This window comes from Dasypus novemcinctus, chromosome 31, assembly GCF_030445035.2.
Source record: "Dasypus novemcinctus isolate mDasNov1 chromosome 31, mDasNov1.1.hap2, whole genome shotgun sequence".
NCBI classification, from domain to species: Eukaryota; Metazoa; Chordata; class Mammalia; order Cingulata; family Dasypodidae; genus Dasypus; species Dasypus novemcinctus.
The window spans coordinates 18039701-18052508 of NC_080703.1; the positions used below are offsets into that span (position 1 = coordinate 18039701).

Below are 12808 nucleotides of genomic sequence, written 5' to 3' on the forward strand. Positions count from 1 at the left end.
CGGGGTGTCGGGAGGAGGGTCTGCTCACTTGGTGACGGTGTTCGCATTCATGCTCTTGCCGCTGCCACTGAGCACGATGTACGGGGTCTTCTGGGCCTTCTGCTTCTCCTGCAGCAAGGCCACGGTGCCCAGGGGCGTGTCGCTGGAGCTCATCTTCTTCAGTAGCGCCTCCTCGTCCAGCTTCTTCATCCGCCGCTCAGCTCATCCTGCCTGAGCCCTTGCCGTGGAAGCGGTGGGACAGCTGCCGGAAAGCCTCTTTGGGCGTGAGCTTGCAGCCCGTCTCGTCCACATATTCGATCTTGACATCGGGCTTGAAGTCCTGGGTGGAGCCGCAGTACTCCTCCCGCCGGCTGTACTTGTCGTCGATGGCCATCTTGTCCTCGATGCAGTACACGGCCGACGGCAGCGACTTGTTGGGTGCCTTCACCCGGGCCACCTTCTGCACCGTGGTCTCCAGCAGCCCTTTGTTCTGAAACAGGAGCAGGGCAGCTGCCAGCCCTCGGTTCATGATGGGCTCCTCGTCCAGGATGGTGGTGGAGGAGGCAGAGAAGTCCTGCTGCTGCTTCTCCTCATCCAGGTTGACCGTGCTCCAGCCGATGTTCTCCTCTCCATCGGATTCGGAGCCGCCATTGGCCAAGCGCTCCTCATCCCGCTCCAAGTCCATCGGCTCCTCCTGCTCCTCCCGGTTCCCGGCCAGCCCGTAGGTGGGGATCTCCCCCAGCATCCGGCAGAACTCCAAGGTGGCGTTGAACACGATGGCCCCCTTCCGCTCAGGGTCCTCGTCCTCCTCCCAGCCCCGCTGGCGGGACTCCAGCTTCTTCACGATCTCCACCACCTTCTCACCACTCTCCCGCAGCTGCTGGAGCTGCCGCAGCTGGCGCCCTTTCTCCAGCTGCTTCTGTAGCTCCAGCTCTGCCTCGTCCTCCTCCAGCACTTCTGGGGACCCAGAGGGTGGCGCTCCACCCTCCTCTTCATCACTGATGTCCATGTTCTCTACGCGGGTGTCGTCCGACTGTGGGGGCTGAGGCACAGGCTCCTTTTCCTCCTCCTCCTGGGCCTCCTTGTCAGCCTCGGGCACTCGGCGCTGGCCCCGGCCCCGCAGTCTGGAGCCAAAATCCCCATCTTGAGTCTGGTCCCCGAGAGGCAGCAGGTCATCGGCCCGCACCACCACCTCCTTCTCCTTCTTGCGGATTCTCTTCACCCTCCGCTTGGACTTTTTAAAGGTCACCATCTCCTTGTGCGTGAGGTACTCGGAGGCGAGCCGTGGCCCGGTTGTGCTCAGGGACTGAGCCTGCAGTCGCAGCTTGGTCCGGATCTCTTCCAGCTCCCTCTCCCGCAGGCCATCAGCCACGCCACCCTGCTCCAAATGGAAGGAGCGGGGCCGCTTCCCCGCGAGCTCCTCGTCATACTTTGACAGGATGGAGCGGGGTTTTTGCTGTGCCAAGTCATCCACGCTCTCGTCCTCTGCACAGGGCAGGTAGTCGGGCTTCTTCTTCGGCAGCTCCACGTTCTTCTCTGCCCGCTCCTGGTCCACCAGGTTCACGTTCACCAGCACATCCTCCTCCTCCTGCAGGACTCCTTTGTCCTTGAGGGTGAGGATCATGGTCTCCCCTTCTCGGAAGGAATCGATGGCGTGCTCCACGGTGAGGCCTTGCAGGTCCTGGGCACTGTACAGGTCCTGCCGCCTCTGCCCAAACTCTTCCTACTCCACGGTGCTGACGCCAAACTCTTGGTCCATCTCTTCCAGCAGCTTGGCCCTCTTCTCTGCCAAGTCCTTCTCCTTCTGCAGCTGCCGGCTCCTCTCGATCCAGGCCGCGGTATCGTCCAGCCAGGGGTCATCCTCCCCCAACGTCTTCATCTTCCCCAGCTTTGGGTTCAGCAGGCGCTTTTCCTTGGCAGCCACCAGCTTCTCCCGCCGCTCCTCTCGCTGCCGCACGGCCATGGGGTTGATGATGTCTGCGGCCACAGGCTCCTCTTTGGTGCCCGCCTCCTTCTCGACAGCATTGACCTCCAAAGGTTTCAGCCCCAACCTTGCCCGGAGTTTATCGGTCTCCTCGATGCTGAGTGATGAGGCATCTCCTGAGGTGGTTTTGGAGCTAGCAGCCGCCTCGCAGCCGTCCTCGCGCTTCTCCCGCTACACGCGCCGCTGCGAGGGCTCCGCCTGGCCCCGCTCCCGCCCGTGTGCGCCGCCGCGGGCCTCCGCCTCGCCCCGCGCCGCCCGCCTCCGCGCTCGGCCCCGCGCTCCCGGCTCCGCGTGCGTCGTTCGCCGCCGCCGCCGCTCCGGTGCTCGTGCTTCTTTTGCTCCCGGTGTCGCGGCGGCTGCTCGGTGGCGCACCCGGTGCCGGCCGCCGTCGTCGTACCCGCCGCCTCCTCCTCGCCGCGGTGCCTCCTGGACGACCCCATGGCGGGACGTCCACGCCCCGAGCCCGCCCCGCCTCGCCCCTCCGTCTGCTCCCCGCCGGGTCCACCCCCGGGCCGCGGTTCCTCGCGGCGCCTCGCCTCGGCCGGCGCCTAGCAGCCGACTTAGAACTGGTGCGGACCAGGGGAATCCGACTGTTTAATTAAAACAAAGCATCGCGAGGCCCGCGGCGGGTGTTGACGCGATGTGATTTCTGCCCAGTGCTCTGAATGTCAAAGTGAAGAAATTCAATGAAGCGCGGGTAAACGGCGGGAGTAACTATGACTCTCTTAAGGTAGCCAAATGCCTCGTCATCTAATTAGTGACGCGCATGAATGGATGAACGAGATTCCCACTGTCCCTACCTACTATCCAGCGAAACCACAGCCAAGGGAACGGGCTTGGCGGAATCAGCGGGGAAAGAAGACCCTGTTGAGCTTGACTCTAGTCTGGCACGGTGAAGAGACATGAGAGGTGTAGAATAAGTGGGAGGCCCCCGGCGCCCCCCGTCCCCGCGAGGGGGCAGGGCGGGGTCCGCCGGCCTTGCGGGCCGCCGGTGAAATACCACTACTCTTATCGTTTTTTCACTGACCCGGTGAGGCAGGGGGGGGGGGGGCGAGCCCCGAGGGGCTCTCGCTTCTGGCGCCAAGGGAGGAGGGAAGGAAAGAGGGAAGGAGGGAGGGAGGGAGGAAGGAAGGAAGGGAAGAAGGGAGGGAGGGAGGAGGGAGGAGGGGAGGAAGGGAGGAGGGGAGGAAGGGAGGAAGGAGGGGAGGAAGGAGGGGAGGAAGGGAGGAAGGAAGGAAGGGAGGGAGGGAGGGAAGGAGGGAGGAAGATAGATGGAGAACACTGCCAAGAAGGGCAGCGAAGATCATGTCCTGGGTTACAAAATGGCTCCCAGCAGAGGAGGAGGCTGGCAAGGCCAGAGAAGGGCGACCCCTCGACTTTGCCGACCCACAGAAAAGCGGCCGGCCGCCTGGGGGCGCCCGAAGACCGTCGTGGAGAGCCGGCCCGCCCCTCCTCCACCCCCGCGGCCCAGCCCCCCACCCCCACCCCCGGGGCCGGGCGCTGCCCGGACATGTCCTCCGCCGCCGCCGCCTCCGCCGCCCTGGAAAACGGTCTCATTGAAAACACACATACTAAGACTGTCCTGAAAACGTCAGTACCGTCGGGGATGGGGGCTGCCGTTCTGGGTATCTACGCCAGAAATTAAAACTCGCACCCAGAAAACGACGACGACGACAATGACAATGACAACGACAAAAAACACGAATGTTCCTATCAGCTTTCTCAGCTGTAACCCCGAAACGGACACGATCCACGTGTCCTTTATTTACTTATTTATTCTTTTTAAGATTTACTTTTATTTCTCTATTGCCCTCTCCCCAACGGCTTGTGGTTTTTTACTCGCTGTTTAAAGACACCCACATTCCTTCCCACCCGTGAAACGGGCAACTGCCAAAAAGAAAAAAGAAAAGCCATTCAGAGCAGGCCACAAACTACCGAGGCACACGACTCCTTGGGTGACTCTCAGAACGCCGTGCAGAGCGATAAGGCCGACCTTAAAAAGTCAAAGGTCGGACCATTCCCTTTACACGGCATTCTCCAGATGACACAATTAGAGAACATCTCTTCGAGGGGGAGCCCCTCTCTTCGAGTGACCTGGCGGGCCTGGGCTCAACCGAGTGTCCCAGTAACATCAAGCCAGTGCCACGTCGTGGAGTCACGTTGATGTGGGCTATGGGTAGGAGGCTCTTTGTCTCTTCAGAGATAACCTAAGCTCTCTGACTTGTGGGTGTGATGGTAAGAGGCTGCAGTCCTGCCCTTGGTAACAATGGCAAGGACTCCAGTCCCAGGAAACAGTTTAACAATGCAAGGTCTATAAACTAAGTATTTAGGGGAAATGCAAACTAAATATGCTAAAAGCTTACCTAGAATGTCTGAAGTCCATGCTAAAAGCTTACCTAAGATGTGGAAGATATATATGCTAATTGAAGCCTATTGAGACCTGAAACAAAGGGACCATTTGGCCTTTTCTCCCTGTATAAATGGGATTCAAAAATCTTGTTTGGGGTTCAGGATTCAAACAGAAAGCTCCCGAGCCCGGCGGGCTGTCAATAAACCATTTTTCCTTCTCAAAATCATTCCTGAGTCTTGGCCTCTTTATACGCAAATAATTGAACCTCTCTCAAATTCTACTGCCTCTCTCAAATTCTACAATAACGTCACATCCGGGGCAAATACTGTCAGGTCTGCCGGGATTTTTTGGCCTTCTCCAGGCTCACTTTAACTTTTTTTTCTTTTTCCTTCTGTTTTGTTCTGTTCTGTTCTGTTTTTAAAGAGCTGGGAGAAGGTATACCATGTGAACGAGGACCCCAAAAGAGCCGGTACAGCTCAGTGAAATTCAGATGAGGGAGACTTTTAACAGGAAATGTCACCAGACATCAGGGGGAGATGGTTCATGAAGATAAAGGGCTGAATCCTCCAGTCAGAGGTCAGACCGTACAGCCCTCCATCTCTTCACAAACCAAGATCACAGCCTCCAAGTTTGAAGAGCAACAAGTGGAAGCCCTGACTCAAAAGAAAGAGGTGAATCCTAAACCTTCCTGTTGACCAGGTGGCCATCATCACCACCCTCCTCCTTGTTAAAAAAAAAAAAAAAAATATATATATATATATATATATATATATATATATATATATATATATGTATGTGTGTATATAAAATATACACGCACACGTGTTTATGTCTTTATATATTACTGAAGCACATCACTCATGCACGAACACACAAACATTAGGTGGAGAGTAAAAGTTTGTAGACATGAAATAAACATGCAAAACATGGGCTTCCTCCCATACCTCACCCCTCCACCGACATCATGGGTGGTTGTGACCCATCTGTTACAGAACTGTGCAAAAGCACCTCCAAAATAGGGCTGCCAACTATAGTCCATATCTTACAGTCAGTGTATGTTCCCCTCACCCACTCTAGTTTTACATTTAAACAGATCGGTTTCTGGATACATATTAATAAAGCGTCCAGTGTATCCACAGTGTACCATCAACAGCGTTTGATATGGACACATAGTTGTGCGTTCATCACTGCGATCACTATTAAGGCATTTTTGTGATTTCTGTACTACTGATGAAAAGCAAAAAACAGACAAACACTCAAGCCAGCGAACAAGGAAATGCCTCCCTGCTCAGTCTCTCGGGCAGTCCCTGTTGGACACAGCTGCTCTTTCTGGCTCTTCCCGCACCATGATTTATTTGTTTATTCAGCAGTTTGATTGAGATGTAGTCACACCCTGTATGATCTAGCCAAAGCGTGTCATCGATGGCTTTTTAAAAGTTCCTGATAAGACCTTTATTGTCAAATCATACAGTGAAATAGATAATAGTTTGAAACAAAACATACATTTTAAAAGAGGGTGGAAGGCCAGGTTTGATTTCATATAATTAGGAGACTAGCTTTGAGAGCAGGGAGAGGGGTGGAAGGGAGAGAGGGAGAAAGGGAGAGAGGGAGAGAGGGGTGAGGGGGGCAGAGAGGGAAAGAGGGAGAGAGGCAGAATGCCAAGTGGCATGAATGGAGAGCACTGCTCATGTGAATGCAAAACAAAACCATACAACCACATTGGAAGGCAGTGACCTTTTCTTATCAACTTACCAACATGACCCTGTAAACACACTTCTACCTAGTTACTCAAGTGAACTGAAATGATTTTCACACAGTATCCTGCACACAAGTATTGAGGCAGGTTTTTTCCTGGGTTCGCAAAGACTGGAAAAAATTAACGTGTTCATCAACAGATGGAAAAACACACCACACACACACAGACACACACACACGCGCACGTGTGCACGCGTGGGGGGGGAGATCGCTGAGTAATATGAGGGCCTGTGTCACCCCTCGCAACCTGGGGTTGGGTTGGGGGGAGGGGAGAGGCAATGCCAAGGTAACCTGAAAACTGCAAGGCCCTCCTCTATTTACATAGAAAAGGAGAGGGGCGCCACACCCAGCACAGCTGACCTAAACCTCCAAGGCAGATGCCCACTGGCACACAATCCGTGAGGCCCCGTCTTTGCTGGGAAAGATGAGAGAAGAGGCCATGGGAGAGAGCATTTCTTTGCGGTTTCAGAGAGGCTAGACCCAGAGTTCATCCCCAGGGAGGACGTCTTTGACACAGTCATGGACACCCCCCCCTTTTTTTTTTTAAAAGGGAAACCCCTCCCCTAAAAGAAAGGCCCCTTTTTCCCCCTCCCCCCCCCCAACTTTCAGCAATGCCTGTTGGAGCTATAGGCAGGACCTGAGGGGCTCTGAATTCAGTCACAGACCCCAGCCTATCGGATCTGTCTGGTGCCGCTTTGGCTGTTCTGGCACAGCTCTTTATTTGTTTACTAAGCAGTTTTCCTGAGATATATCCATATACCATAGGGTCTAGCCAAAGAGCACCATCGACTTTTTTTTTTTAAACCTGCTAAAAAGACCCTTATGGTAAATTGTAAAAAAAGAAAAAGAAAAAAAAAAATAGAACATAGGTGGAAAGAAACTGTAAATTTTAAAAGAGCGTGTAAGGCCAGCTTAGAGATTTCACATCATCCGTGATAAGCAATAAACAGGATTGTTGGAGATTTGGGCCCGAAGGGTATTGGGAATGAAAGAAAGAGAAAAGGAGAATGAAACAAAGAGAAAGAGAAGAGAAGAGGGCTGGGATCCGGGGGTCTGGGAGTAGAGACTCCTCAGACATCTTCATTGTTTACAAGGGGCTTTCTATATAGCCCAGGCTACGGGAGAACAAGTATGCAGTTCACTAATAGCATTACTCACGATCTAAGGAACTCAAAAAATCTTTATCTCAAGGTACAAAGTCCAAGCATTTCATCTAATTCTGAAGTAGATCTGCTCATCTTTTCTTTCAGCCTTTCACAGCTTCATCCTATTTGCCCGGAACTCTTAATGACTGCATTCCTTCTGGGGGCAGGGGAGGCGGGCAGCGAGTGTAGCCGTGGTAGCCATGGAAACAGCACGTCTCTCTTTGCGAGACCACTATGCCTCAGTTTCTAACACAGGATAGCAGCAAACGTTTATCAATGTAAATAAACGTTTTGACATCATCCAAGTTAATTATAACGTGATGATCATTTTGTTCCTACAGCTGTACCGATCGGACATCATATTGTCCAGGAATGAAATAAACGATGGGCTTAGCTATTTAATTTCCGCGGAGGCCCTCATTCTCGACGGGCCATCAGATTCCTGCTTGGGAATTCCTCACACCCTATGGGAACGAATTGCCACAGATAACCACAGGCCAACTCACAGTGTTCGGAGGCAGAGATACTCAGCCTCTTTCTGGCAGGACTCAGGCTAAATCACGATTGACCCAGATGGATCGCTTTCATTCACGAAGTCTGCATAAGAAAGCATGGAAGAAAAATGAAGTGGCCAAAATTATATCTCCTCTCCCGCCCTGCCCTCCTCGAGTAAAAGCACACACTTAATTTTTAGGAAGACACTGACAGAAGACCGATCATCAGATTTTGCAAATACAAATGAGGTCTTAGGGCTAAGAGATTTCAAAGTCACGTCCGGAGTTGGTTCCAGAGGTTACTGTAAGGCAAGTGTCAGCAGGCCCGCCACACTAATCGTCGCCTCCAATAGCGGGGCTCCCACAGGGACGTGAAGGAGGTCAACCACCACACCAGGGAGCCAAGAGTGCCAACAACTGCAAACAGGAGAATTGCGTCCATCATCCAAGGGGCATCTAAGCACCCTCTCGATACAGAAGCGGAGTGGACATAACCATCCCGGGGCCCACGGAATGGAGGAATAGAGCATGGATTAGCGTGCACTTACTGAGCTTCTGTTCTGGAACTATGGTGATTAGTAATGGAAGTCAACGTAGCATCGAGATGGAGAGAGTGGCCACGGTAGCTGCTGAGGGTGGGGAGTGGGAAGAAGAGATGTGATGTGGGGGCATTTTCAGGACTTGGAGTTCTCTCGGGTGGTACTGCAGGGACAGTCACCGGACAGTGTATGTCCTCCCGTGGCCCACTGGGTGGACCGGGGGGAGAGCGTAAACTGTAATGGGGACCATTGACCACGTGGCGTGGCAGCGCTCGCTCAGAGATGTATTTGCCGAGCGCGATGAAGGTCCCACCGTGATGGAGGAGGTGGTTGTTATGGGAGCAGTGGGGTGAGAGGGGGTGGGGGAAATATATGGGGACCTCCTATTTTTTTAATGTAACATTAAAAAAAAATAAAGACAAAGAAATTTTAAAAAAACAAAACAAAGCACCTAGGCTCTGGGCTCAGTAATGGGTTGCAGACCCGCTTCCTAGGGCCTTGGGGAGGGAGGCTATCAAGGGCAGAAAAAACCTCCCAAACTTAAAAAAAAAAAAAATTGCGGGGCTCCCAGGGGCTCTAGAGAGACCCAGAAACCATAAGCACTGTAGACAGTTCAGGAATCTGGCACCCTGTCCGTGGGCCTGGGCCTTCCTTTGGAATTTATGCCCCCCAGGGTAAATGGCGTGAGACTCGCTGAGGGGCTCGCCCCCCCGCCTCACCGGGTCAGTGAAAAAACGATAAGAGTAGTGGTATTTCACCGGCGGCCCGCAAGGCCGGCGGACCCCGCCCTGCCCCCTCGCGGGGACGGGGGGGGGGGGGGGGGGGGGGCGCGCCGGGGGCCTCCCACTTATTCTACACCTCTCATGTCTCTTCACCGTGCCAGACTAGAGTCAAGCTCAACAGGGTCTTCTTTCCCCGCTGATTCCGCCAAGCCCGTTCCCTTGGCTGTGGTTTCGCTGGATAGTAGGTAGGGACAGTGGGAATCTCGTTCATCCATTCATGCGCGTCACTAATTAGATGACGAGGCATTTGGCTACCTTAAGAGAGTCATAGTTACTCCCGCCGTTTACCCGCGCTTCATTGAATTTCTTCACTTTGACATTCAGAGCACTGGGCAGAAATCACATCGCGTCAACACCCGCCGCGGGCCTCGCGATGCTTTGTTTTAATTAAACAGTCGGATTCCCCTGGTCCGCACCAGTTCTAAGTCGGCTGCTAGGCGCCGGGCCGAGGCGAGGTGCGCGCGGAACCGCGGCCGGGGACGGAACCGGCGGGGAACGGAGGGAGGGGCGAGACGGGGCGGGCTCGGGGCGCGGACGTCCCGCCATGGGGTCGTCCAGGAGGCACCGCGGCGAGGAGGAGGCGGCGGGCACGACGACGGCGGGCACCGGGCGCGCCACCGAGCAGCCGCCGCGACACCGGGAGTACAAGAAGCACGAGCACCGGAGCGGCGGCGGCGGCGAACGACGCACGGGGAGCCGGGAGCGCGGGGCCGAGCGCGGAGGCGGGCGGCGCGGGGCCGAGGCCGAGGCCCGCGGCGGCGCGCACGGGCGGGAGCGGGGCCAGGCGGAGCCCTCCCAGCGGCGCGTGAAGCGGCAGAAGCGCGAGGACGGCTGCGAGGCGGCTGCTGGCTCCAAAACCACCTCAGGAGATGCCTCATCACTCAGCATCGAGGAGACCGATAAACTCCGGGCAAGGTTGGGGCTGAAACCTTTGGAGGTCAATGCTGTCGAGAAGGAGGCGGGCACCAAGGAGGAGCCCGTGGCCGCAGACATCATCAACCCCATGGCCGTGCGGCAGCGAGAGGAGCGGCGGGAGAAGCTGGTGGCTGCCAAGGAAAAGCGCCTGCTGATCCCAAAGCTGGGGAAGATAAAGACGTTGGGGGAGGATGACCCCTGGCTGGACGATACCGCGGCCTGGATCGAGAGGAGCCGGCAGCTGCAGAAGGAGAAGGACTTGGCAGAGAAGAGGGCCAAGCTGCTGGAAGAGATGGACCAAGAGTTTGGCGTCAGCACCGTGGAGTAGGAAGAGTTTGGGCAGAGGCGGCAGGACCTGTACAGTGCCCGGGACCTGCAGGGCCTCACCGTGGAGCACGCCATCGATTCCTTCCGAGAAGGGGAGACCATGATCCTCACCCTCAAGGACAAAGGAGTCCTGCAGGAGGAGGAGGATGTGCTGGTGAACGTGAACCTGGTGGACAAGGAGCGGGCAGAGAAGAACGTGGAGCTGCGGAAGAAGAAGCCCGACTACCTGCCCTGTGCGGAGGACGAGAGCGTGGATGACTTGGCACGGCAAAAACCCCGCTCCATCCTGTCAAAGTATGACGAGGAGCTCGCGGGGGAGCGGCCCCGCTCCTTCCGTTTGGAGCAGGGTGGCGTGGCTGATGGCCTGCGGGAGAGGGAGCTGGAAGAGATCCGGACCAAGCTGCGACTGCAGGCTCAGTCCCTGAGCACAACCGGGCCACGGCTCGCCTCCGAGTACCTCACGCACAAGGAGATGGTGACCTTTAAAAAGTCCAAGCGGAGGGTGAAGAGAATCCGCAAGAAGGAGAAGGAGGTGGTGGTGCGGGCCGATGACCCGCTGCCTCTCGGGGACCAGACTCAAGATGGGGACTTTGGCTCCAGACTGCGGGGCCGGGGCCGGCGCCGAGTGCCCGAGGTTGACGAGGAGGCCCAGGAGGAGGAGGAAAAGGAGCCAGTGCCTCAGCCCCCACAGTCAGACGACACCCGCGTAGAGAACATGGACATCAGTGATGAAAAGGAGGGTGGAGCGCCGTGCTCTGGGTCCCCAGAAGTGCCGGAGGAGGACGAGGCAGAGCTGGAGCCACAGAAGCAGCTGGAGAAAGGGCGCCAGCTGCGGCAGCTCCAGCAGCTGCGGGAGAGTGGCGAGAAGGTGGTGGAGATCGTGAAGAAGCTGGAGTCCCGCCAGCGGGCCTGGGAGGAGGACGAGGACCCTGAGCGGAAGGGGGCCATCGTGTTCAATGCCACCTCGGAGTTCTGCCAGACGCTGGGGGAGATCCCCACCTATGGGCTGGCCGGCAACTGGGAGGAGCAGGAGGAGCCAATGGACTTGGAGCGGGATGAGGAGCGCTCGGCCAACGGCGGCTCCGAATCCGATGAGGAGGAGAACATCGGCTGGAGCACGGTCAACCTGGACGAGGAGAAGCAGCAGCAGGACTTCTCTGCCTCCTCCACCACCATCCTGGACGAGGAGCCCATCATGAACCGAGGGCTGGCAGCTGCCCTGCTCCTGTGTCAGAACAAAGGGCTGCTGGAGACCACGGTGCAGAAGGTGGCCCGGGTGAAGGCACCCAACAAGTCGCTGCTGTCCACCGTGTACTGCATCGAGGACAAGATGGCCATCGACGACAAGTACAGCCGGCGGGAGGAGTACCGCGGCTCCACCCAGGACTTCAAGGAAAAGGACGGCTACAAGCCCGACGTCAAGATCGAGTATGTGGACGAGACGGGCTGCAAGCTCACGCCCAAGGAGGCTTTCCGGCAGCTGTCCCACCGCTTCCACGGCAAGGGCTCAGGCAAGATGAAGACTGAGCGGCGGATGAAGAAGCTGGACGAGGAGGCACTGCTGAAGAAGATGAGCTCCAGCGACACGCCCCTGGGCACCGTGGCCTTGCTGCAGAAGAAGCAGAAGGTCGGAAGACCCCGTACATCGTGCTCAGTGGCAGCGGCAAGAGCATGAACGCGAACACCGTCACCAAGTGAGCAGACCCTCCTCCCGACACCCCGCCCCCCAACTTTAATATTCAATAAAGCTCCTTCCTTATTTTTCAAAAACAATCCAAGGGAGAGGGTGTAAATCTCGCGCCGGCGGTTTTGGTGACTCTAGATAACCTCGGCCAATTGCACGCCCCCCGTGGCGGCGACGACCCATTCCAACGTCTGCCCTATCAACTTTCGATGGTAGTCGCTGTGCCTACCATGGTGACTATAGAGGAAGTAAAAGTCGTAACAAGGTTTCCGTAGGTGAACCTGCGGAAGGATCATTAACGAGGAGCGCCGGCGAGGCGCCCGAGCCTGCGTTCCGGCCCAGCTGAGCGCCCCGTTTTGCCAGTGCCATGCGGGCAGGCAGGCGCGGTGGCCGGCCCGCTGGCTGCGCGCGCGAGAGCCTGCGTGGCGCGCGAGGTGCGGGCGAGTGCCGAGGTGTGGAGGTAGGCGAGAGGGGCTGGGGTCGGGCCACTCCACTCGCGGTTGCTGCAGGTCACGGGGCGGGGGGCGGCTCCCGTCGTGTTCCCCGCTGTGGTGGGGGGCTTTCGGCTGGACCGCTGTGGTCCCCATGACGCCACCGCTGAGGGGGGGCGCCGCCCGTGCGCCCGCCTGCCTGCCTGCCGCCGTGCCCCCGCCCGTCCTCCGTGTCCCGTGAGGCGGTGTGAGAGTTCCCGCGTCTCCGTGTCCCCCGCCTATGCCGCCGAGTCCTCGGGTGCCCGGTCTGCCGCGGCTGCCCCGCCGGATGTGAGCCGTGGCACGTCAGGGAAAGGGGGGGCGGTGGCGGCGGTGGTGGCGGCCGGTGGCCCGTGGAGCCCCCCGTGGCGAGGGGCTGGGGTC

The 12808-nt window shown here is 57.0% G+C and overlaps 2 pseudogenes; one reads left to right on the top strand and one right to left on the bottom strand.

Moving 5' to 3' along the window:
* LOC101417646 (U4/U6.U5 tri-snRNP-associated protein 1 pseudogene) overlaps window positions 1–2403 on the bottom strand; it is a 2425-nt pseudogene extending 22 nt beyond the window's left edge.
* Window positions 2404–9572: 7169 nt separating this feature from the next.
* Window positions 9573–12043, top strand: LOC101416776 (U4/U6.U5 tri-snRNP-associated protein 1 pseudogene; annotated as a pseudogene).
* Window positions 12044–12808: the final 765 nt, after the last annotated feature.